The following is a 27,142-nucleotide window of genomic DNA, read 5'->3' on the forward strand; positions in this document are numbered from 1 at the left end:
GAGAAAATCTTTGCCAGCTATTCATCTAATAAGGGACAAATATCCAGAATCTACTGGGAACTTAAAAAACTCAGCCCCCAAAGAATCAACACCCCAATGAAGAAATGGGCACAGGAATTAAACAGGGAATTCTCACAGGAAGATGTACAAATAGCCAGTAAATACAACAAGAAGTGTTCAACTTCCCTGGCTATAAAAGAGATGCAAATCAAAACAAGACTTTAGTAATAAATTATTTTAATCCTTAAAATGACCCTCAATAGGAAGGCAATGGTATACAAATAAGAAAGAATGCTTAGAGCCAGTACTTAGATATGTCTTGGGGTGTAGAGAAGTTAAGGAGATTCCTTTGAAATTCTAGCTTTTCTTTCTTTCCTTTTTTTGGCAGTACTGGAGCTTGAACTTAGGACCTTGTGCTTGCTGAGCAGATGTTCTACCACTTAAGCCACTCCATCAGCCCTTTTTGTGTTGGTTATTTTTAAGATAGTTTCTCACTTTATGACTTTACTGGCCTGGACCACAATTTGTGCTTCCATGTGTCACTGAGATGTTAATTAGGCATGCACCACCATGCTCAGCCATTGCTTAAGATAAGGTCTTATTAACTCCCCTCCGCCCCTTTGAACTGCTTCAAATGGTAAACCTCCCATTTTCTGCTTCCCAAGTAGCTAGGATTACAGTCTTGAGCCACCATGCCCAGCTTCTTTCTTTCCTTTTTGAAGATTATTTTTAATTGACACATATTTGTACATTTTTATGGGGGACAATATAATAACACGATGTATTCAATGTGTAATGACTAGATCAAGATAATTAGTGTTTCTATCTCCTCACTTATTGTTGAGAACCTTTAGACTTTTCTAGTTATTCTGAAATACGTACTTAATTGCTTTAGACTATAGTCACTCTACTTTGCCATTGAACACTGGAAATAATTCTTCCTATCTGTGTTTTGGTACCTGTTATCTAATCTTTCTCTTTCTCCCCTACTTTTCCCAGCCTCTGGCAACCACTGTTAAGTGCTCCTCTTTCATGAGATCAGCTTTTTCAAGTGAGAACATGCAGTCTTTCTGCGTCTGACATATTTCACTTGACATGGCATCCTCCAATCCCACCTACATTGCCACGATGACAGGATTTTACTCTAATTTACAGCTGAATAGTATTCCACTACATATATACCATATTTTTATGTATAAATCTATCAGTGGTCACCTCAATTGAGTCCATATCTTGACTATTATGAGTAGTGGTACAATAAACATGGGAGTGCAGTATGTCTTTGATACACTGATTTCATTTTCACTAGCTAAGTACCCAGTAGTGAAATAGCTGGATCATGAGGTTGTCCTATTTTGGGTTTTTGGAGGAACATTCGTACTGTTTTCCATATTGACTACTAATTTTCTTCACTACCAGCAGTGTTTGAGTTGCCCTTTCTCTGCATCCTTGTCAGCATTTGTTATTTTTGACTGTTTGGTAATAGCCATTCTAAATAGGGTGAGATAATGCTCATTGTGGCTTTGATTTGCATTTTTCTGATAATTACTGATGTTAAACATTTTTTCGTATATTCATAGGCCATTTGTGTGTCTTCTTTTGGGAAGTGCCTATTTCGGTCAATTGCATATCGTTTAATTGGATTTTTCCCTGTTGTTTAAATTCTTTATATATTCTAGATATTAGTCACTCATTAGATGGATAGTTTGCAAATATCTTCTCCTGTTCTGAAGGTTCTCTCTTAACTTTATTGCTTACTTCATTTTAAAATGCAAATTTTATTTGCTAAAGCCAAAGTTTAATTAATGTAGTAAAGATAAAGTAATTTGTTATTAATTATAAAAACCTCAGTACTGATTCTTCTTTCAGAAAAAGAGATAGGCAGAACTAGAGAAAGTCTTGAGACTAGGGAGAGAGAGATGTCATTACAAAGCAGGCATTTCTGAAGACAGAGAATGAGAAAGTTCTGACACAAGTGTGGGCAGGGGAGTGGTAGCAGATGCCATCCTCAGAGCACAGTGGAGCTTAAGAAAGGGGAAGATCCCTGAAATAAACCTCATTGCAGGGTTGGGCTGGGACCAGCTCGTACTCTTCTCACCTTTTCTCCAGCATGCTTTCTTTCTCCAGCATCCTCATCCCAGCTCCCTGTCACTGACTCCTCTTGAGTTTATCTGCTCAGCAATGGATGCTCATGGGGATCACTTTGATCTGGTCTGCAGCAGTTCTCCCAGGCTCTCTTCAGAGAGAAGGTGTGGGCAGAAAAAGTAAAGCAGAGGCCTAATCTCACCTTCAAGTGGTTGAGTTTCCCTGGTTTGCGTTTAGAGTCAGGGAAATGCTTGCATGGGGTGGAGGAAGAAGCTGTGCCTTGCATTGATACAGTCTTCTTTGGGGCTCCTGAATAAGTACTCTGAGCATCTGGGAAAGGTGGGTACTGAAAAGGAGGGGATGAAAGGAAGTTATAGGTATTTGGGCAGTGTGATCTGAAAGAAATTCCTCAGCCCCAGGAGAATTTAGCTGATCTGATTTGGGAATGCATTGAGGAAGAAATTGACAAAGGAGGATGAGAAGTAAAAGACAGAAAAGGTAGAAAGTAATTTCAAAGCAGTCTTCACCCACTTAACGAGATCTCCAGCCTTATCGCCACCCACCCCATGGACATCTCTTTCTTTTGTATTAAATGGCATGATTTCTAGGTTTGTTATCAACTATAGTGTGGTGTGGTATGTGTGTTTAGTAAGTATTTTGTACTATAGTATTCCAGTACAGAGCAAATACATAGTAAGTATGCAAGAGTTCTTTCTTGTTATTAATAGAATTTACCTGTGATCTCTTGGAGGGATAATCAGAGAAAACAAGCTCAGAAAGTATTTTGCACCTCACTCCAGAAGCTACTAAAAACTGCTAATTTTCCTCCAACTATTGAACTGATAAACTTTATTTCTTCCGCAAAAGATAAAAATCCACAGATGTGACCTCAAAACAGAGTGGATTGTTGTTCTAGAAGCAGGCTGACACATTTTCCAAGGCTGTAGAACAAAGGATCAATCAGGCATGAAATTTCTGATTGCCTATTCCAAGGTATAAAATATAAATTCATTGTGGAATAGGCCACTTGCTTACAGAGCCAAGACAGATGATGATCTTTCCAGGAAGAAGGAAGAGGAAGGTGGGGAGGACTTGGAAGACGCAGCAGATGGAACCAAAAGCACGTGAGTTAAGCCTATGAGTTGTGCAGAGGTGTTCAAAGGTCTCTAGAAGTGGAATTTGCACTTCCCATGCTTACTGCTCATTATTTTCCCCCATGGCTCATTCTTGCTCTGCCACTTTCAGGAAATTCATGGATCAAGCTTTTCTTTTTTGATTTGATGTTGCCATAAAAGCACTAGATGCTCCTAGGAAGAGAAAAACAGCTTCCTGCACGATACCTTTGAAATAAGAAAGCCCCTATGGATGCCTTGAAAGACTCAGGTGACTCAGCTGTCATTTAGAATACAGTGGTTCACTTCTGCTCCACATTCAGGTCACATAATTCTGGGGTTCTTACAGATAGATGACTATTTGTCTTAGCTATCAGAGCCTGTGCTCAGAAATCCCTCAAATCCAAAACAAGTGTTTCCCAAACATTCTTGAGTTTTAGTCAATCAGTTGTGCTTACTTTCAGACTTAGATCTAAATAACTGGAAGTTGTTTGGGGTTTTTCCTCCATATTTATTGAAATGGCAAACCCATAAATGAAAATAGATTTTAATTTCTATCTCCTTGAGCAGTTTAGATTAGGACTTAGACTCTTGTATTAGTCCATTTTTTGTTGCTACCACAAAACACCTGAGACTGGGTACTTTATGAAGAAAAGAGATTCATTTGGCTCATAGTTTTGGAGGCTGAAAGTCTAAGATTTGAGTCCCATCTGTATGGTCTGTAGTGAAGGACTGACAACTTGGATCACAACACAGTAGATGGCATTGTGGTGGCAGTGTGTGCAAGGAGAGATCATATGGCCAGTAGGAAGCTAGAGAGCAAGGAGAGGATAGTCATGCTCTTTTACAACAACCTATGCTCACAAGAGCTAACACACCCTCTGCTAGACCAGCATCAATCCCTTCCAAGAGCAGCATCCCCAATTACCTAATTTCCTTGCACCTCTTTTTTTCAGTACTGATGATTGAATTCAGTATATCACACTTGCTAGTCAAGCACTCTTATCACTTGAGCTATGCCCTTAGTCCTTTTAACTTTTTAAACTTTATTTTACTTTTTTTAGGATTTTTTTTTGGTGGTACTGAGATTTGAACTCAGGGCCTTTAGCTTGCTAGGCAAATGCTCTACCACTTGAGCCATGCTCTCACCTATTTTACTTTTTAATTAGTATCCATTGATAGTATGAGGAGGGTTCATTTTGATAACTGCATATGCTTGTACTATGTACTTTGAACATGTTCACTGCCTTCTACATTTTTGTTTTTGAGCTAGGTTCCTGCTCACTTTGCCTGAGCTGGCCTTCAACTTGCAGTCTTCCTGCCTCTGCTTCCTAAGTAGCTGGGATTGCAGTCATGTACTATCATGCCTGGCTGCCTTGTGACTCTTAAATTGTCCACTGCTTCTCAACATCCCACACTAGGGACTAAGTTTCCAGCACATGAACCCTTGGGGACAAACCACATCCAAATCATAGCAGCACTTTTTCTGCAAAAGGCCACATAGCAAATATTTTAGGCTTTTCAGATCAATGGTCTCTGTTGCATGAGCTCAACTTTGCCCTTGTAGCTTATAAGCAGTCATAGACAGTGTGTATCTGTCTTCCAAAAGGCCTTTACTTACAAAAGCAGGGCATAGGCAGGATTTGCCTAACCATGGTTTTCCGAGCTCTTTAATACACCCACTCTCTTTTGTTTTTCTCTGCTACCTGTTATCACTACCTGCAACCTGTGAAAGTTCCTAAATTTTCATAAACTATACATTGGTATAATTTTCTTAAAATCACAACATAAAATGCAGTTCTCCATTTTTATCTTATTGATACAGATTAAAAACACACAAGACATGCTACATTTTAGTTATTTTTCTAAACACATGAACATTCATGTAGTTGTAACTTGTATGATGTATTCCATTTTCCTATTCTGGAATTTATACTCCATACTGTTTAGGTTTTTTGTTATTGTTGGGGTTTTTTGGCAGCATGGGGTTTGAACTCAGGGTCTTACACCTGCTAGGCAGGTGCTCTACCACTTGAGCCATGCTGCCAGCTCCATATTCTTTAGTATAACCATTATTGTACATTGATATATTCTGCTTAGTTATTTTAAAAGATCATGCACTGCTTCATTTTATTTATAAAACTGACTTGCTAAAAATTCTCCTATTGTCAAGTATTTGGATTTTCTCCCATTTTTCCCCATGAGCTAAATGAAGATGCTATAAAAATCTTTGTACAAGTGACCTATAAAAAGGTTAAAACCCAAATATAAAACCTATATCACTTCTGCTAGTTTTACTACTATTATTAATTATTGCTACTTTGAATCATGGGAGCAATATACATTCAAAACCAGAGCAGATAATTATTTGCATAAGTGCAACTAGATTGTAAATTTGTTAGATTGTCTATCACTTTGAATGATCTGTCAGAAGACTATCAGCTCAGCACTACTTTTTTACCAAAGTACATGATTTGGTCTGAACTTTTTTTTATTCTATAGCTCCCTGAAGATCATATATTCCTTTTCAAATTCAATGGCGGGTGTCAATTTTACTCTAAAAATTCAGCTGTGCTGATAACTTAAGTACTTCAAACTAAACTCAGATACTGTGTTTTGGTGTTCTGAATCAGAGCTTTTTTAACATTGCCAGCTCCCTCAGAATTATCCTGCAGTTACTGGCATGCTCAAACTCAACATTTTCTTTTTCCCAATAGGGAAAGTTGAATCTGAAGATTAGTTGTACATTGCTAGAATAAAAGACTCTTTCCCATCTCAAAGCCCAGGCACTGCTTGGTGTTACCAGGGCCAGCAGCAGATCCTTGCCTTTTAGACCAGTGGGACACTGAAGTCTAAAGTAGCTGAGAGGGCTGATGAGGCATTGCCAGGAGTTGTTCTGAGGTGTTCCTTTGGGCTCAGGGCGGTTCTCATCCACTTACAGCATCTCAAAAATACAAATCATCTAATTAAAATAACTGACAAATGGGTATACAGGTTCATAATTTTTGTTCTACACTATTTTCCTCTTCAAGCAATTAAGGCAGAGATATCTTTATAGGAAAGAGACAGATAGTCTAGATCAGTGCTTTTCAAACTATCACTGGTAAAGAACCTAATTATTTATTTTCAAAGTGTCACACTGTAATTTCGTAAAATAATTATTAGAAAAAGAAATAAAAACAGACATAAAAGATATCAGCACTTATAATTAGAGACTATCTTTAATTGTTTTCTTTTGTCTTTGGGTAGAGAAAGTATCAGATATTAAACTGAGAAGAACAGATACTACACTTGAAAAAGCCAAAATGAAATCTATTTTTTATTACTAGAATCAGCATAAATGTATTTATTGTATATTTCTGTTAGATATGCTAAATTAGCATTGAATATGTATAATCAGAATAAACATGGCATAGACAAAATTGTTAAAATGGTCAGATTTTTCATTGAAAGTGTGTGTGTATAAAACAACCTAGGTTCATGTTGAACAGGCCTGAGACACATACCTCGAGTGGTACTAGTAAAGAGGGCTTGGGCTTTACAGTCAGATATACTTGGTTTTGTTTCAGATTCTTACTGTCTGTGTGACTTGATACAGCTTACCTTTTTAGCCACCTTTTTTTTCCATTTGTAAATGATAATACCACAATCCTAGCATGGGATATTTTTAGGATCAAGTAAGAAGTATAAAAAGTACTTAGGGCACAATAAAAGCTAAACCATGAAAGGCAGTATTTCTGTTAAGGGATGCATCAGCACAGGAAATGTTCAAGGAAATTTAGTGATAAAAAATACAAAAAGCAGTATGTACCTGGCTTTAGTGTATTATCTAATAAACAGTCAGATATGCATCAAAACCCCACAAAATAATAGGCTACTAAAAGTACAAAAAAAGTCATCAAAACTTTAGATTTATACTATCAATACTAATAAGAAATGATAATCAAAATGAAATACTATTCATATCACAAAAATCCTCTGAAGTTCTAGGAATAATAAATACACAAAATGTTATGAGTTAATATTAAAAATTGGGTAAAAACACAAAAAAACTTGATAATAAATGGAACCACTTCATATAAATTTGTCAGTTCTCCCCTAAGCTAATCATATATATTTATTGTGTTCTAATAGAAACTCCAGCAGAAATTTTTGAGAAACTTGGCAAACTGGTTTCAAAATGAACATAGAAGAGTTATGATTCACAGAGTTAAGTCAATTATACACAGAGAGACAGAGAGAGAGAATAGAAAGAGAGAGAGAGAGAAGGGTAAACTGTCCCTACCCAACAGAAAATAGTATATCCCAGCACAGTAGCAGAAAAACAAAATATGGAGCAGAATTAAAATGCTAAGAATAGAGTACTCTGTAAGGAAGCTTGATACGGGATAGAAGTGGGAAATAAACACTGTTTAGGTGATTGTTTGGGGACAGGGGCCTTACTATATTGAGAAATAAACATTTAGATTCCTACTTCATGCCATAGAGATGTCAGATGGCTTAAAGACCTAAATGTAAAAGGCAAAACTTTAAAGCTAATAAGGTGAAAAATATGGCCTTAAGGTGGAAAAGATTTTTTTAAATAAGACACTGCAAGAACAAACTATAAAGTAAAAAATTATTGAATCTGTCAATATAAGCAAGAAAGATTTCTACTCAACATGGGCACAGTAGGCAGTGTTAACAGATGTGGCCCATGTTTGAAGAATATACTAGCAACTTTTTAAATCAATGAGATTGATTTAGGATTATAAAAGAAATTCCTAGTAACATTGGGTGAAAAACAGGAAAGTAGGTACAAACAAGAATAGGCAGTGCACAAAAAGAGAAACCTGAATAAAGTCAAAGGGATTCTCAACCTCAACAGTAATAAGAAACATAAAAATTAAAGCAACTGTATCATTCCATTTAATAATTAATTGGAAAAAATTAAAAAGAAGACTCCAAGTTTTCAACAAGTTGAAGGAAGCAGGAACCCACACACCTCGCTGATAGGAATGGTAATTGGCACAGTCTTTCTGAAAAGTGATCTGGAAGTTTTTAGAGATTGTATGTGTGCCCTACAGTATGGCAGACTCTTTCCTGAGAACATGCCTGGGAAATTCTCACACATGCATGTGAGACACCCCTAGAAAACATTAACACAGCATTATTTTTTGTTTGTTTTTTGAAGTTTTTGTTTGTTTTGTTGTCTGGCAGTGCTGAGGACCGAATTTAGGGCCTTGTGCAAGCTAGGCAAGCTCTCTACCTCTGAGCTACATCCTCAGCATCAGCACCATTACTTGTAACAGCAAATGGTGTCCTTCAACAGATGGAATAGTATTCTCAATTGTCAGATGCAATCAGCTAGTGAGTGTACATTAGAACACAGCACTGAGTGTAGGAAAGACATAAGAAATATAATAAGACACTATTATGGAAACTAAAAGCACATACACAAAATACTGATGGACATTTTTCATAGATGCACACATATCAAGAGATGTTAAGGATCTTAGAAGTTCAGTATCTTAGAAGTAATTAAGATATGAGGTATCTTAGAAGGCATGCTTATTAAATAGCAAGGAGTCGTAATGGGAAATTGAAGATGAAGGCAAAAACTAAAATATAAGAAAGGGGCTATATGAGATCAAATATGAGTGTGCCATGAATTGAAATAAGTGTTATTAAAATAAGTGTTATTAAAATAAGTGAGATCAAATATGAGTGTGCCATGAATTGAAATAAGTGTTATTAAAAGTTAAAAAAAATCATACACAACATGGAACAGATCATACCAGGCACATTTGGTCTCTATAGAAGGTTTTACTAAGTGCAGTAGATACAAATTAAGACCCAGTTCTCAAATTCATGAACTGATTCTTTTTAGATTCTTCTCCTTCAATCTCCTGAAGTTCTTTCCAGTTTTGCAATACTGATGATAATTAGCCAGCTGGAGAGGAGAGAGCATGGTTTCTCTTTCCTGTGAAGTGAGTGATGAAGATTCCCTGGTGGAGGTATCCTAGAAACGCTTGCTTGTGTTCTTGCCTGAATGGTATTTTCCATGTTTCCCCTCTACACGCTGGCAGTAGCAAATGTCTTTATCATGGCTGTTGTCCAGAGAACCCAAAGCCAGAGCATTGCTCTGGGCCAGCATCCAGAAGAGTGTTTTGGATTCCACAGTCAAAGAGCCCCAAACTTTAAGGAGGACCAGAAGGCTGTGCTGCCTGCCTATTCAAGTCTCTGCAAGTCAACTAAGGGAGAAAGCTGTAAGTCCTCAGTTCTTCTTAAAGTTGTGTGCTACCCTTACTTTGATGTTTGTTCTTGCTCCAGCATTTCAGATGTTAAGGGAGATTCAAGAGCAAGAGTTCAGGCATCATCCAGGATAGAGGATTTGAGTTAGAGTGGGGAGATTTCCTATTTGCCCCAACTCCAAATTAGGTATGAAGGGAGTTGGGAAGAATTTTCCCCATGAGTACTGTGTTTTTTTTTTTCTTTTATTTATATGTGAATACAATGTTTGGGTCATTTCTTCCCCCTTCCCCCCACCACACCCTTACCCCCTCCCCCCTCCCTCCTCCCCTACCCCCTCGCTAACAAGCAGAAACTATTTTGCCCTTATCTCTAATTTTGTTGAAGAGAGAGTATAAGCAATAATAGGAAAGACCAAGGGTTTTTGGTAGTTGAGATAAGGATAGCTGTACAGGGAGTTGACTTGCATTGCTTTCCTGTGTATGTGTGTTACATTCTAAATTAATTCTTCTTGAACTAACCTTTTCCCTAGTTCCTGGTTCCCTTCTCCTATTGACCTCTGTTGCTTTAAAGTATCTGCATTAGTTTCCCTGCATTGAGGGCAACGAATGCTATCTAGTGTTTTGGATGTCTTACCTATCCTCATACCTCCTTTGTGTGCTCTTGCTTTATCATGTGATCAAAGTCCAGTCCCCTTGTTATATTTGCCCTTGATCTAATGTCCACATATGAGGGAGAACATATGATTCTTTGGTCTTTTGGGCCAGGCTAACTTCACTCAGAATTATGTTCTCCAGTTCCATCCATTTACCTGTGAATGATAACATTTCATTCTTCTTCATGACTGCATAAAATTCCATTGTATATAAATACCACATTTTCTTAATCCATTGGTCAGTGGTGGGGCATCTTGGCTGTTTCCATAACTTGGCTATTGTGAATAGTGCTGCAATAAACATGGGTGTGCAAGTGCCTCTGGACTAACCTGTGTCACAGTCTTTTGGGTATATCCCCAAGAGTGGTATTGCTGGATCAAATGGTAGATCAATGCTTAGCGTTTTAAGTAGCCTCCAAATTTTTTTCCAGAGTGGTTGTACTAGTTTACATTTCCACCAACAGTGTAAGAGGGTTCCTTTTTCCCCCGCATCCTCGACAACACCTGTTGTTGGTGGTGTTGCTAATGATGGCTATTCTAACAGGGGTGAGGTGGAATCTTAGTGTGGTTTTAATTTGCATTTCCTTTATTGCTAGAGATAGTGAGCATTTTTTCATGTGTTTTTTGGCCATTTGAATTTCTTCTTTTGAGAAAGTTCTGTTTAGTTCACTTGCCCATTTTTTTAATTGGTTCATTAGTTTTGGGAGAATTTAGTTTTTTGAGTTCCCTATATATTCTGGTTATCAGTCCTTTGTCTGATGTGTAGCTGGCAAATATTTTCTCCCACTCTGTGGGTGTTCTCTTCAGTTTAGAGACTATTTCTTTTGTTGAGCAGAAGCTTTTTAGTTTCATGAAGTCCCATTTATCCATGCTATCTCTTAGTTGCTGAGCTGCTGGGGTTCCATTGAGAAAGTCTTTGCCTATACCTATTAGTTCCAGAGTATTTCCTACTGTTTCCTGTACCAACTTTAGAGTTTGGGGTCTGATTTTAAGATCCTTGATCCATTTTGAGTTAATATTGGTATAGGGTGATAAACACGAATCTAGTTTCAGTTTTTTGCAGACTGCTAACCAGTTTTCCCAGCAGTTTTTGTTGAAGAGGCTGTCTTTTCTCCATCGTATATTTTTAGTGCCTTTGTCAAAGATAAGTTGGTTATAGTTGTGTGGCTTCATATCTGTGTCCTCTATTCTGTTCCACTGGTCTTCATGTCTGTTTTTTTGCCAGTACCATGCTGTTTTTATTGCTATTGCTTTGTAATATAGTTTGAAGTAGGGTATTGTGATACCTCCAGTGTTGTTCTTTTGACTGAGTATTGCCTTGGCTATTTGTGGCCTCTTGTGTTTCCATATAAATTTAATGGTAGATTTTTCAATCTCTTTAATGAATGTCATTGGAATTTTGATGGGAATTGCATTAAACATGTAGATTACTTTTGGGAGTATCAACATTTTTACTATGTTGATTCTACCAATCCATGAGCATGGGAGATCTCTCCACTTTTCTATAGTCTTCCTTAATCTCTTTCTTCAGAAGTTTATAGTTTTCTTTGTAGAGGTCGTTCACATCCTTTGTTAAGTTTACACCTAGGTATTTGATTTTTTGGGGGGCTATTGTAAATGGAATTGTTTTCATACATTCTTTTTCAGTTTGCTAATTGTTAGTGTATAGAAATGCTAATGATTTTTCTATGTTGATTTTATATCCTGCTACCTTGCTATAGCTGTTGATGGTGTCTAGGAGCTTTTGAGTAGAGTTTTTTGGGTCTTTAAGGTATGGGATCATGTCATCTGCAGATAGGGATATCTTGACAGTTTCTTTACCTATTTGTATTCCTTTTATTCCTTCTTCTTGCCTAATTGCTCTGGCTAGGAATTCCAGTACTATGTTGAATAGGAGTGGAGATAGTGGGCATCCTTGTCTGGTTCCTGATTTTAGAGGGAATGATTTCAGTTTTTCTCCGTTAAGTATAATGCTGGCTGTAGGTTTGTCATCTATAGCTTTTATAATGTTGAGGTACTTTCCTTCTATTCCTAGTTTTCTTAGAGCTTTTATCATGAAATGGTGTTGGATCTTATCAAAGGCTTTTTCTGCATCTATTGAGATGATCAAGTGGTTTTTGTCTTTGGTTCAACATATGAAAATCAATAAATGTAATAAACCACATTAACAGAAGCAAAGAGTACTGTGTTTTTGAAAAGACTTTTCATTGTAGGAAAACACAATGAAAGTAAGACAAGAAGCAGACACCTACAAAAAGTAATAAAACGAATCCTAAAATCCTTCCAGCCTCAAGTCACATGTCTTCCAATAGGCTTAGAGTCCCATTTTCCTTTTAAGTAAAAGAGGAAAATCTACCATTTTAAGTTTCTATAATATCATAAGCTGTTTGTAAGGAAGATCTCATTTCACAATTTTAAAACTGCTAAGTAGCTATTTCTTTTCCATTTTACAAGTAAAGAACAGGGTAAGAGTTCACCTGCCTTTGTCCAGCGTGATGCAGTTGGGACATAACAAAGCCAGGATGCAATCCAGGTCTACAGGGGTCCATGTGTACAACTTCTGCCACTTAGTATTGGTATTAAAAGCTTATGCTAAAATGACAGATCTCATTTATGCAGCAGATTGGAAACTAAGTTATTCCCCAAACCTGAAATTAGGCAGATATGAACTCAAAATCAGGACCTTGGAAGAATGAAGCACAGAGAAATAATAATAAATGCTGCAAGCCTTGGCTCACTACCATTTAAGGAGAGTAAAACACTACCCAGCAAATAGGAAAGGTTCAGCAAGTACAAAACTTCCCTTCCCTCCTTGCCTTGCATGAACGCACATTGGAGTTTTAGGGGAGAAGATTGGGTTACAGATATTCTGGGCTCTGAGGAGTCTAGCTTTTGTTGTTGCTGGTGCTGCTGTTATTACTGTTGTCATCTCTTTTGGAGCAGAATCTTTTCTCAGATATTTTATGTACCACAACATTAAGCACATTTAATAGAAGCAAAATATAGTTTTCAAAAGAATGATTGATTTTTAAAATTCTGTGAGGTAATAGATAGAAAATGCTATTTTTTTTTTTTTTGCAAATTCTAGTAGCCAAATATGATGTCTTGCTATTTTTATTCTTTAGTCAGAGATACCTTATTAGAGCGGGGTGAGTGAGTCTGAATACAAACCAGTTCTTAGTGTTCATCCCAACCATCTCCTCCACTACTAAAGACTGAAGAACGTTTGTTTCCATAACACTTCTTGGTTCCACTGCACATTTGGCTTTTCAGGCTTCCATCAACCCCACCAGATGGTGAGCTCCTTGAGAACTGAGTACATACTTAACAGCTCTATGAGTCTTCAGGAGCTTTAGCACACTGCAGGAGAGGAGGAGGATGGTCACTGAATGTATGCTGCTGACCATAATGGTTCACCCATTCCTTAGCTCAAGGTCCAGGCACAGTCAGCTGCAAAGGCCTTGAATACAGGTGCCATTCTCCTTTCTTCTGTTCTGAACCTTTTAAGAAAAGAAGGGCTTGAGTTTAACATCAATAGAGAGCTAAAACACCCATTGAGGTGCTGTGACTTTCACTACAGGTGCTAACAGCTGACAAATAAAAAGGGAAGTATGTATGGGAATTTAATGTTAAGTTAATTAAATGCACAGCTGGGCACTGCAGCATCACCTCATCAGCTATAATGAAGTTACCATATACCTCTTGTTTGTTAATTCTAATGTCTCATGATACTTAATATTAAGCAAAAATGAAAAGGGATCTATCTGAATTATGATACATCTGGAGATGGATTATCTTACTTTTATGTAGAACTAAAAAAAATGTATATGTATAAATAGCTTTTATTTGCATCATATCATTTGAGTCCCACCACCACTTGTGGAGTGGGTAGGTTTATCCCCATTTTAACAGATAAAGAAACTAGAGTGTAGCAAATTAAATCACTGATTAAGACCATAAAACCAATATATTTGTTATCTTTTGCTGTGTAACAAATTATCCCCAAACTTAATGACCTTAAACAACAAATGGTTGTTATCTCACCATTTCTGTAGGTCAAGAATCAGGGCACTGCTTGGCTGGGTACCTTTGGCTCAAGGTCTGTTGGTCATGAGGTTGCAGTCATGCTGCTACTGAAGGATCAATTAGTTCTTGGAAGCTGTCAGACTAAGGGCCTCAGTTCACCACTAGCTAGGCCTCCCTTAGTTCCTTACTATATGAGGCTTTCCATAGGGCAGCCCACAATGTGGCAATTGGCTTCCCCCAGAGTGACCAAGTGGGAGAGAGAGCCCAACACAGAGCATGATCATGTTACAATCTAGTCTTGAAACTGACAATCCCCATTTCTGTTGTGTTCAGTTCTTTAAAAGTAGGTTGGTAAAACTAGCCACACTTTAAGGGCCATGAATACCAGGAGACAGGGTTATTGGGGGGTCATTTTAGAGGTTTCCTCTCTGGCTGGTCAGTAGGGAAGAAAGGAGTCAAACTCAAGTTAGTGTTCTTTCTGATATATCATACTTGTTTAGTCATCATCCATTAATTCTATCATCCACCTGCATTTATTGCAGGAACTCTCTTGATACAGACATAAAACAAGTGGCCCAAGGACTCTCACAAAAATTAAGTGAAGGATGGATAATTCCTGTGCACTGGGATCAAGGCTACACCAGAAGAGATCAGATGGCACTGTGGGAAACTCAGGGTAAGGCACACTGCTCAGCCCCCAGGAAGCTCCCTGGAGGGAGGAGCTGACATTGGAGAAGTAAGAAAGGCCGTACTGGCACCTATGAAAGGCACAATTTCATCTATGGCCATACTACCCTGAATGTGCCTGATATCATCTGAAAGGCAGAAATTCAAGAGCACATCACCCATTCTACAATTATTTAGTGCAACTTCTGAAGAGTAAGCAGCTAGTGTTGAGGCTGAGTAATTAAGTTGTATGTAGTAGTTTTCCACCCTGATTTTGTTAGAACCACCTGAAGAGCCTTTTATAAATGCCTGTACCTTAAACTAAATTAATGAAGTAAAAAACTTTGGAGCAGGACCTGGATGTTGGTATATTTTAAATGACTCTCAGTAACTCCAAAGAATTGTCAGGGTGAAAACTACTGGGTTTAATCATGAAAAAGCCTTTCAGACTATTCAGTTTTTATTTCCTTCTTGAAAATATCAAGGGCAGTGACTTGATGAGATTTGTATTTTGTAAATATCAGTCTAGAAGAAGAAACACAGGGCAAAAAACCAGAAAGCAAGTGTCAGACAGAGAAGGTACTGTAATAATCTAGATTAGAAATGAAGGTAAGAAATGATGAACCAAAGCAGTAGCAGTGAAGATGGAGGGGACAGAACAGATTTGAGGATATTAAGACAATAAACTGATTGCATGGGAGTTGTAAGAGGAGGGAGGAGCTACGGGTATCTGTGTGTTTCTGGCTTGAAACAATAGGGAGATAAGATGTGATGCCTTCAAAGGAAGGGCAGGAGGAGCAGCAAGAGCAAGCCAGGAAATGTACGAGTATGAACTCAGTTTGAACAAGGCATCTAGGTGGGGACGTCCAATGTGCCTTTGGTATTATGAACTAAAGTTGAAAGAAGATTAAGTTATCTAAGGGTCCACAAAGCCCTTAGAGTAGATGAGATCAACAAGTGAGAAGAAAGTCAAGCGTGGACCACTAAGGGACAATGATGTTTAAGGTACAGGCAGCAAAGGGGAAGCTGTCTTCTAAGACTGAGAAACAGCAACCTGAGACTTGAAAAGAAACCCGGGAGAAGGTAGTGGTGCTTAAATCAAGAGAAGAAACTTTTATTAAGAGGAAGTGATGAAATGCTACGGTAAAGTGAATAATGAAAATCTATAAGTAATGCCTTTTATTCAGTGACATTTATGTATCAGGCCCTTCATAACTCTTTCAATGTGAAATTTTTGGCAATAAATACTAGAACAACCCTAATTTAAATAAGAATGCCTGTTATTTCACCTATCAGGAAGTCTATGGAGAGAAGGCTCCAGAAATAGTACACCAACACTGACTAGAATTTACCACAGAGCTGGCATAGAGTCACTATGCAGAAGGACATCTAGCTACCTAAAACATGTTTAAGTGTTTGTTATCCAGTAGGAGGGAGGAAATGGGAAACTTGATAGGCAACCAGTAGTGTCTGCTACAAATGATTTCTTTCAGCTCTGGTTCACAACAAATGTACAGGTAGAGATTATTATCTTTTTTAAAAAAAAAGATGAGAAAGTCACAGGGGAGATGAGGCAGAGGTGAGGACCAGTCTAAAATAGCAAATCCTGGAATTAGAATACTTGTAATTCAATTCAAGTTTGACTCCCAAGACTAGATAGCACTTTTGTATAGCTCATTATGAAACTGACTTCTAAAGGGGCATAAGACCTTTCTTAATTTATTTTGGAGGAGGGGGCATTCATTTCTCACTTGTGTGTTTGTGAAATTATTCTCTCTAAATAAACTCCTGTGGCCTTACTTGTTTGTAATTTCATCAGTTTATGACTAATTACTTCAACTTGTCAAAATTATTCAAACTCTAATTTTATTCTTCAATATGTTAGTCATTCCTTATAACTCAGGATTAACTAAAGTGAGAACCACACTCTTGGCAAAATCTGTCAAACTATGACAGTGGTTTATTGAGTGACCAGCACTATACTTTGAGCATGATTCATGGTGAATCCACCTCACAGAACAGTGGCCCCTAGAAATTGTGTTTTCCTAGCTTGTTAGCAAGTTTGCTGTGGCCCAGAGTCATATGTTTTATTGATGATAAGATAAGCTATATTTATTACTTATTTTATCTGCAGAGCAGCCCATTAATCTGCCACAGTAGAATATTATATCAGTTCATAAGAAATGGTTTTGAGGCTGGTTTGTTATTATAAACAGCTGTGATCATCTGTGTGTTAGCAAATTCTTCATCTGACTTTCTGTAGGGCATTTTCAGGAAACCAGGTCATTGTGATTGATCAGCTATGTCCATTAAATCTCTCTTTACTTTTCTTTGTTTCCCTTCATCTTCTTTCCTCTGACACTTGTACCTCCTCTTTGAATCATCCCCCTGAATTTCTTTTCTGTAAGAGGCTTAGCTAACAGCCCTAGAGTCATGCTCAGTGATGAAGTGAGCACAGACTTGGAGAATACTGGATTGTTGATGGAGTTCTACTTCTAGTTTTTATAACCATCCATGTACATGTCTATTCCACATTCCAAAGAGGGGAGGGAAAAGCAAGGAAAATGGGTAGGCACCAAATCTAGTTTTAAGTTAGTATCATTTATTTTAGGTTCCTTAAGCCTCTCCCTCACCCCAGTGCTCCTTCTTGTTCAATAACTGTTATTCCTCCGCTCCATGTAGAACAAGTATGAGACACATGCAAACCCAACATCAGCAGGAGGATATCAGGAAAGTTGGTGACAATCACTCAGTATGTGCTGGGCGTTGTGCTTAGCAGTTTTACATACTATAAAGTCATTTTAATCTGCATAATAACGCAGCATAGTAGTGTAGAAATATACTGCCCCACACCTCTGAGGCTTGCAGAGGCTGAGTAACTTGACCAAATTCATGCATTCAGGAAGTGACAACCCAAAGCTCCAATCTAAGATTTTTCTTCTTTCTTTCTTTCTTTCTTTCTTTCTTTCTTTCTTTCTCTCTTCTTTCCTTTCTTTCTTTCTTTCTTTCTTTCTCCCTCCTTCCTTCCTTTTTCTTTCTTTCTTTTCTTTCTTCTTTCTTTTCCTAGTTCCAGAGATAAGAATTCACAGCAATACAGCTATTCTATCTGCCAAATGCTTAAGTAACCAATAGCAATATCCCCTTGATTCATCTGTTTAAACACATTTATCTAAATCTTGCTACTATATATACAGGCTAGAGTTTTAAAAAGAAACAATTAATTTGTATCTGTTCTTTTGGTTGAATTCCTTCTTAAATCTCCCCAAATTTTCTCCATGGAGAAGGAAACTCATCTTGTGTAACAAGAGCAGGAGGTCTAGGGAAGACTCTTGAACTGACCTAAGAGACAGGACATGAGTGTTGAGTCTTGAGTGGCAGAGCACAGAAGGAGGGTGGGGCCAAATAACTTGTGAGGAGGAAGGCAGTTATTTTTTAAAACAAATTTCTAAAGATCAAGTATAGGTAACTATGAAAGATAAAATTCCTGAAAGTCACAGATACAAGAGGAAGTTTCACTCAGAGATTCTTCACTGTGACATGTACTGGATGCTCATGAGAAGGCCTGAAGCAGGGATGGGGACCAGACAGAGCATTCCTTGATGGCACAGGCCAACTGCAGGTAAAGCATGAAACATTATCCAGACCCTCTCCCCTAAGTAACAAAACTCATTCGTGGAAAGGCAAATACTCTATCCCTAAGGGAAGGGGAAGGAAATAGCCTTGAGCCAGATTATTACCTGTATGTCACTGCAGAGCACAGGGCAGGATCAAAAAGAGAAAGGCTCACCCTAACCACAGAACACACAGGGCTTGGCCAGCACCAGGCACGGAGCATAGCAGTTGGACAACTGGGAAAGGCAGGGAGAGAGATCCTCTCAGACATACAAGTGCACAGGGACAGTAAGGGGCATGACTTGAGCAGGCAGTTGGAAGAAGACTTGTAGACAGCCAGCCCCCATTAAAGGCAGCACTAGAGGAATCTGAAGTTGGTGACACACTGAAGGTAACCATAACAACAATAAAAGCTAAACCCTGCCTGGGTGTCATTTGTACTTTGTTGAAACAAAGGGTTCATGTTAATCATCAATGGTGTAGCCTTTTCTCCATTTTCTTTCTGGAACTCTAATTAGATTGAAGCTAGTCATCTAATCCTTATTGTGAATACTTTTAATATTGTCATATTGTCATCGCATTGTTTCTCTATTCTGCATTCTGGCTAGCTTCTTCAATTCAATTTTTCATTTCATATATCCTTTTAGATGGCTCTGATCTGCTGCTTAGCCTACACAGTGAGGTTTTGAGTATTATACTTTCTTTTATAGATGTTCTATTTGATGTTGTTTAATACTGCTTGTCATTTTATAGTCTCCTATTCCTGCTCATACTTTTGGCACCTCTTTTATACCTTTAAACATTAAGTATACTCACTTTGTACACTGTATCTGAGAAACCTAGTATCTGAAGTATCCTATGGGTCTGATTCTATAATCTGTTTCTGCTGACTCTCAATCAGGACACCTTGTTTCTTCCATGCTTTTTCAGGGACATTTTATTTAATTTAACTTTGCCTAGAAATGGCTTCTGCTGAGGGTGCCTTCTTCCATAAAGAATTTGGGAGGTTGTTTAGGAGGGCAGGGTGTGAAAATGGTGGAAATACTATGTACTCATGTGTGTAAATGGAAAAAAGAGACCTGTTGAAACTATTCCAGGAATGGGGAGAGGGAGGATAAAGGAGAATGATGGAGACAGTAAATTTAGCTAAGATATATTGTAAGAACTTTTGTAAATATCACAACGTACCCCCAGTATAACAATAATAGAAATAAATTTTAAAAATTGTGTTTATTTTAGTCAGGTAATGAGGTTACACGTATAATATAATCTAAAAGAAAATCTCAATTTGTAGTCTTGTGAGTAAATAGATAACCTGAATTTAGTATGAAACACCCCCCCAAAGAAGGCCAAATTTCTGTGAAAAATTCTCAGAGAATATTTCTCCGCTTTCCATCTATGGCCGATTCTAAGACAATTCAACTTTAAGACAGGTTTTCTTCTGGACCCTCTTTGTGGAGGTATTTTGTATTTTTTTAATGCAATCTATTCTTTCCTAGAAAATACAGGGTTCTTTAGGATTCTGGCTTTTTTTATCCCCCTAGTTGAGTGGAATCCTACAAATGGGGTGGTCACCAAGTTCACCAGGTATTAATTTCTTTCTCTAGGACAGCTAGTGGTTTAAAAGTACATTCACTATCTGGATTCCTGCTTTTACTTAATTTTTGTCAAGTTGAAATCACTAATAAAAAACAAAGGAGCAGAATGACCTTGTGATGCCTGCTAGTCTATTCCTGGGTTTGAATCTCAGCCCTGCTATCTTAATCATTGTATTACCATGGGCAATTTATTTGCTTTTCTGAATTTTTCTGGTCAGTTGTAAAACATGAATAATAATACTTATCTACACATACGGCTGATAAATATTCAAGATAATGAAGGTAAAATGCCTAGAACAGAAAAGAAATCTTGCCTGGCATTTAACTAAAAGCAACTATTACAAACTTTCTAGTAGACACTCTAGGGATAAATGTCCTGAAATATTACCAACTCCAGACTGGCCACTTTCATGCGGGCCTTCTGCCCACTCAGCCCAGAGTGGTAGTAATAACAAAGATACCTGGTTTGGGGGCCACAGGACTGCTACAGTATAAGGGGAGGTGGTGGTAAAGAGGGTTTCTCTGTTTCTCTATCTTCTGTTGTGGCATTCAGTGTCCTAATCAGAAATGATTTAGTGGCATGCATGGTATATCTCTGATGTACAAATGAAAAGAAAATAATAATAGGATGGGAACAATGCCAACCAAGAGACTAAGTGCTGTTATATAGAATCTTGAAAGAAAATAAGTAGCCTTTGGGCTGATTCTCCATCTGCCAGGTTGATGGTGTTAATGATTAAAGTCATAACATCCAAAGGGTCAATTTAATTCACATGTTCTTGATCTACTTACACTAACATAATTTGAACCTGGCCTGGTAGACGCCTATTAATGTAGAGACCATATTTTCACCTTTTGGTTAATTTGGCCAGATGAAAATTAATGAGCATCTGATGTTTATTTTGCAAATTCTTGGGTCTGCTGGATCTTACACGGGGCAAAGAATCTTTATTTTTTGAAGGTTTTTTAAAGTTTGTTAACTGGTGATTACGTGATTATGGTCACTTTGGAATTTTTACTATATCTGTCTTTCAAAAGAATACTATATTATGACAGCATTATTAGTACAAGGGCCTCCTATATCTTACGGAATTACATGTTTCCTCTCATATGCGGAATATAGACCCAATATAAATACAAGCAGTATTATTAAACATGTCACAATGTATCCCCAGTACGACAACAATATGAGAGTAAAAAGTAAATTTTAAAATGATAAAAAAGGAAACTGTCAAATGGACCCATGGTTCCTATTTTTCCTCATCTCAGGGGGAAACTGAAATTAAACTGAATTGATTTTTCTGGCAACTTTACCCACTTCCAATGTCATACCAGCCTTCCAAAAATATTATTTGAATTCTTCAATGAGTATCTTTGTTTCACTGGGAAACAAGTTAAAATATAGTTGCTTGCAGGTGTAGCTAGAGGTACTGTTGCATACAGAATTTATGAGTGATAGAAGTGGGATGGGCATAAGGGGAAGGTGAACTGTTAGGTGGTTTCAACCAGGGCCTCAGCTAGTCCTTTAGAGAGTTTTGGAGCTGGGGACAGCCCTTCAGAATTGTTCTGAATGGAAGAAAGGTGTTTTGGCCAGTCATTGGGCTGCAACTATAGAAGGAATGAAACTTTGGGCAAGGAACTTTCTCTTACCAAGGACAATTGCTGGAAAGGTACTCAGCTGTGAACCAAAAAGCAATCCACACTCCTAGCAGCTATAGGGAAAGAGTGTCCATCCTGTTTGTGTGGAACTGGACACCTTCCTGCTTGAGGATAGGGTTTAATTAGCTCACTGGTATGTTCCAACTTGTTTGGTTATATCCATGTTATACATGAAGGCAAACTTAGGATTGATCAGGAATGTGCTCTTTCCAACCTCTGCTTTCCTCTAGCATTTTTTTGACTTGTCACTAGACTAATTGCTGTAAAACTATTATGAGCATCAAAACCACTCAGGGTTAATTTTTAATCACAGAGATAACTGAACCAGGTTCTGATTTGGCTGATTTAAGTTGGATCCTGGTGTCTGTAATCACAGAAAGATTTTTGGAAGTCATTCCTTTGCATTTTAGGTTTGAGAAGTGTTGTTTCACTCTTATTTACTTTGTGACTCCTTCCCTCACCCAGATTTACACTTAACCGTAATACATTTCTCCTGTGACCAATCCTGCTTTACTCTAAAGACTAGCCTTAAGTTTCATCCCTGTGTTTAAAAGCAAAGTGTCATCATGTGTGAGTGTGGACTCTGGAAAGCAATGGGATCAAATCTCAGTTTCTTAATTCAATAGCATATGGTGCTGAGTTTTCTTACATGATTTCTCTGAGCTTCAGTATCTTCATCTGTTAAAGAAGGCTAATGTTATCCCATAGGGTTTATGGTGGAAATAAAATGATATCACAGGTAAAGTGTTTAGTACAAACAAGGCACATTCTAGGAATACAAGTGTCACTTTCCCAGGTGGAGGCCACAGACAATGATCACAAGTGTAAGGTCTTTATCCATATAGTGGTCAGGAATGGGACCTTGGACAGTGTGTTTCATTTCTCTAAGCCCCAGTTGGTTTTTCTTATAATAGGAGTCATAGGAATATCCACATGGAAAGGTAATTGTGAGGAACATAAAGGTGTGTTAAGTGCTTTGCACATTCCTAACACTTGCACTCAGGAAACATCTATTATTATTACCGCCAGTCATCCCAATCACGAGGCAAAATTTTCTTTTCTTCTGTTGCATTTTATAAAACTTTGTTTACACCATTTTTAAAGTATACATCATCTAACAATTTCCCCATATTTCTCCAATAGGCCTTGTTGTATCGTGTGTGTGTGTGTGTGTGTGTGTGTGTGTGTAAAGCAACTGCAACCTTATAGGTCTTCAACAGATGTGAATGAATCACTGAATCAATCTCAAATAATTAGGTAAGTTTTTAAAATTAAATCAACAAGAGATTATTCAAATTGTTCCATAAAATAGCCAGAAAACCTAACTTATAGGTTATCTGGCTAGTTTTGGGATAACTACCAATATCCCAAGCTCATACATTAATGAAAAGCAGGAAAGTACATCACCATCTTGGAACAGCTAAATAAAGACTCAGTGTATGATGAATAAACTAATGCTTGCCAAGAACAATAAGTCATGGAGAAAAAATGCAGTATAATAATGCAGTATAACAATGGCTGTGGATGATTGACTGGAGGGCTGGGATCTTCCCCAGGGAACTCTATGTTTTAGAGGAATCAGGTTTCTCTTGTAAGAATTTTGTGAGAATGGATGACCCAGGCAGGAGACTCAGATTATTTCCATTCTATACAGGGGAAACTAAGGCATGGAACAAGCAGAGACTTCCCTAAGCCATACACCTGTGATATTAACCTACTGAGGTTCAGAAGACCTGATTTGCATATAGTCACATAGCCATTAAGTTATAGAGTTCAGGACCAAAGCTCACCCTTCCTACACTACACCATACCCCGGCATTCTGACAGTGGCCTAGAAGATCACAGTGTAGGACAGGGAAACAGCACTGGCTTGTGAATAATTTGTGAGTAATGTTTCAGGATTTCATAAACTAGTACCTAGGACATAGTGTTAGGTGAATTTAACTTCAGTTGAGGGTCACTACACAAAATCACATGTTCTAGTTTACTCAGTGTGATTAAGTTGCAGTGGGAAGTGGGCAAGTGAGAGGGAAGTTTGGGAGCTCTGATCTGGCTCAGTGGAATGTGGTCATCAGCTCTCTAGTGGTCACTGTTGTCTTAGGTTTGAGCATCTGCAGGGAAGAGCACAATATGGTACAGAGGAAGGCATCAACTTCACAGACACACAGACTTGGTTTAAACCTCAGTTTTGGCATTTTCTGAGGGTGCTCCTTGGGTATGTTACTTCACCTAGCTAAGCCACAGCTTCCTGGTTGGGAAATCAGGGATATTCTGATCATCTTCATAGCAATGTAATGATACCCAAATGAGAATGTATGTTTCAAATGTCCAAGCAGAGCTGGCACTGGGTAACCACTAGTACCTCTTCTATCTCTTAACAATCTCTTGGCTCCTACTTTTGGCTTTGTCCCTCTGGAGAGTTTGGAGCACAGAAAGTATTTAGAAATCTAAGCTGTCCTGGGAGATGTGGTGTCACCCAGGGCAGCCCTGGCTGGTTTGGTGTTACTAGCACAAGCCAGATCTTGCCTTTATAGTTCTACAGAAAGGAACTGGGGCATGGTTCTGGTTGGCTGGCTGGTGAAAAGCAGTTTCCACCAGGCTAGCTGAGGCAGTGAGTACAGGAACTGCTGGAGACAAGATCTCCTCCCCAGGGAATGGCACTGAGGAGCCCCACACTGTGTCCAGAGAGCAGTAACAAGCAGGTTGGATTTTTAGAGACCCAGAGATACTGGGGGAGGGGTGGGAGAGAAGTAACATACTTCCCAAGGTCACTTGTAGGCCTCAGGTTTGCCTTATGTCACCCCCACCTTTGCCAGAGCATGAGGCACACTACTTTCTACCAGATCACCTAGTGTTTTGCCTGGTGAGCAGCAGCAATCTTGAACACAGCTTTACGAGAGTGGGAGCTTCATAATTCCAGACCAAATGGAGCCGACATGGCACCAGAGCGTCTGTGTTTATTATTCCTCAGGAGCCTTTAATTTGCAATTAATATGGTGAACTTTTTCTCACTTGCCAGCAACCTGGACTGAGTGCTCTCTTACTGCAAAACCCAAGTTGCATTGCACAGGACTCAAGGGCCCTGACTTGGTACCACGTAAGAAGGTTTATAAACCTTACTAACTGAACAACCTTGAACTCTCAAGACTTCAATCTGTAGAATGAAAATATTGTTAATATACACCTGATGCAAATGTGTGAATGTAATGCCTGACACTCATTAGATGTTCCATAAAGGTCATAATATATCTAATAGTAGTAATAGGTATATTATCAACATAGCACCAATGAAAAAAGCAAAGAGAATGAAATACAATGATGCATGACTAGAAGGAAATATGGTATGGAGAATGCCCTTCAAGGCATTTATTCCAGACAGATGGCCATACTGTTAACCGATAAAAGTTGGTCAGCTGCAAGGGGGCCTCAGCTTTAGAACTGCATTTTAATGAGAAAGATTTTAAACTTAGTTATCATATGGCTCAGGGGTGTTGGTGATAATTTCATTCATTCCACAAATATTTTTACTGCCTACCATGTGTAAAAGTTTTCAAAATAAAATAACTGACACATTCAGGGTAGTATGGTACATATAATTTTTTGTCAGCTGATAGGAATTATTTGAGGCAAACTAAAGAAACTAAAGTTCTCCCTGTGCACTTGACACTTGTTCTCTCAGCATTCCTCTGCTCCAGGTGCCCCTAGCTTCTCCCTGGCTCTCCTGCCATGTCATATTTCAGCACAAGTGTCCTTAGTTATTTCTTAGGGTCTCTCCCTCTGTCTGATGAAAATCAAAACTTGCCTGTCCTTGATCATCTTGTCTTTGTTACCTTGATGTCCCATCTTGGGTAGCTGTGAAAAATTGAACCAGAAGACCTTATTTCACATTAGATTGAGTTATTTAATTGACATATTAACTGTTCTATATTTCCAGTATAAAAGGGGACAACTGGGGACTCAAATCATGGCCTAAAGACCTCCCCTAATAGAATTTCAGGCACTAGAACAGGAAGATAATTCTACTTCCTACTCTGACATTTTTTTTGCCAAAAAATAGGAGAAAAGAAAAGAAAAATGTGCAAGAAGAACATGGGCCAGATGCTAACTTGGCCTTTGAAATACATAGATGAATAAGATGATGAAGGTTTTTAAATAGGAAAAAAGTAGATGTTTTGGGAAGTGCTTAGACAACCAATATTTGTCACTTGGAGATTTTAGCTATCTTATAACTGTTCCATTATCTTGACATTTTCCCCCTGTTTTTGAAGTCACTGTGCTTGCTACCTCTCACTTCCCACCTGACGTGTCTCCTATATAACATGCTGGAACAGTACTTCAGATGTTCCACGTCACTAAGCAGATTTTTAAAAGGGAATCTGTGATTGCTTCTGTTGAGTGATCAGTCCTTGAGTTTGTTTTCCTGACTTTCTGAAACAAGGGCCCTACCAGGGCCACGAGGCTTCAATGGTGAATTTCACTTCTTATCAAAATATGATTATTTTGTTCACATTCTTTGGTTAAATATTTTCCCCAGGAAATTGCTTTGAAATCACAATGCAAGTGGAAAGTTTGATTACTTAGAAAAACTCATTTACAAGTATACAGAAAGGAACCTAAGGCTAGTAGCTTTAATTCATTTCATTAAGACTTTATAATACTATGTGGATTAAAATTCAGGAGGTCAGATTTCTTTTATTTTTAACTAGATACCCTAGGGAACACTGAATTTAAAATTGGTGTCTCTGAGGGCAAGAGCCAGTACCCTTGTTTTTACTCCCTCTTGGTATGAATTTGTAGTTGTAAAATATTAGGAAAGAATGCTTTAAAGCAGAGAAGCATGGACCATGGATGGATTCAAAGTGTCCATAATTCCCTAAAAATATATGTTAAAAGTCAAATGTATGTGCTTTCTTCTAAAAAGGTTTACAGCTTTCATCAGTTTTTCAAGGTTGTCTAAGATCTAAGATCTTCAAAGTGTTAAGAACCACTGTTTGGGGGATGAGTTACATTAACCATCTCATTTTATCAGTTGGAAAACTTCCCAAATTCACTTCTCAAATTTTAGTGGTAAAACAATTTACCTGACATTCTCTAAGAGTGTCAGGCAGAGCCCTGGTATGAAAATATGTGGCTTTTTCAAGAATGCAAGAATTAAAACTACCAATATCCCTTTGACCTTTCATGCAAACAATAGATACTAAATTTAGTTTTAAAAAATGTTTTTACCATAAACTAAAAATGTCCCTTTAATATTCTGGAGGAGCTGGGATTATGTGGATGAAACACAATACTTCATGAGTGCCTGCTTTGACTCTGACTTCAGACAGGGGCTGCACATATGTTACAGTAGCAATCCATTTCTCTCTTTCTCCCTCCTGTCATTCTGCTTACATGCTTGGCACCTGAGGCAAGTATTTAGTGTCTTTGGTGAAGTGCTGGAGTTGAGATACTATCTGCTTTTGTTTCATGGAGTATTCCCTTATGTAGCTCTAATATCT

General features: G+C 38.0%; 1 non-coding gene and 1 pseudogene across 1 annotated transcript; both read right to left on the reverse strand.

Annotated features, from left to right (window-relative positions):
* Positions 1-4,271: 4,271 nt before the first annotated feature.
* Positions 4,272-4,347, reverse strand: Trnaa-agc (transfer RNA alanine (anticodon AGC)). Its single transcript has one exon. It is a non-coding gene; the product is annotated as a tRNA-Ala (tRNA).
* A 2,060-nt stretch (positions 4,348-6,407) lies between these two features.
* Positions 6,408-6,513, reverse strand: LOC141414220 (U2 spliceosomal RNA; annotated as a pseudogene).
* Positions 6,514-27,142: the final 20,629 nt, after the last annotated feature.

Source organism: Castor canadensis, chromosome 11 (assembly GCF_047511655.1).
Source record: "Castor canadensis chromosome 11, mCasCan1.hap1v2, whole genome shotgun sequence".
NCBI lineage: Eukaryota > Metazoa > Chordata > Mammalia > Rodentia > Castoridae > Castor > Castor canadensis.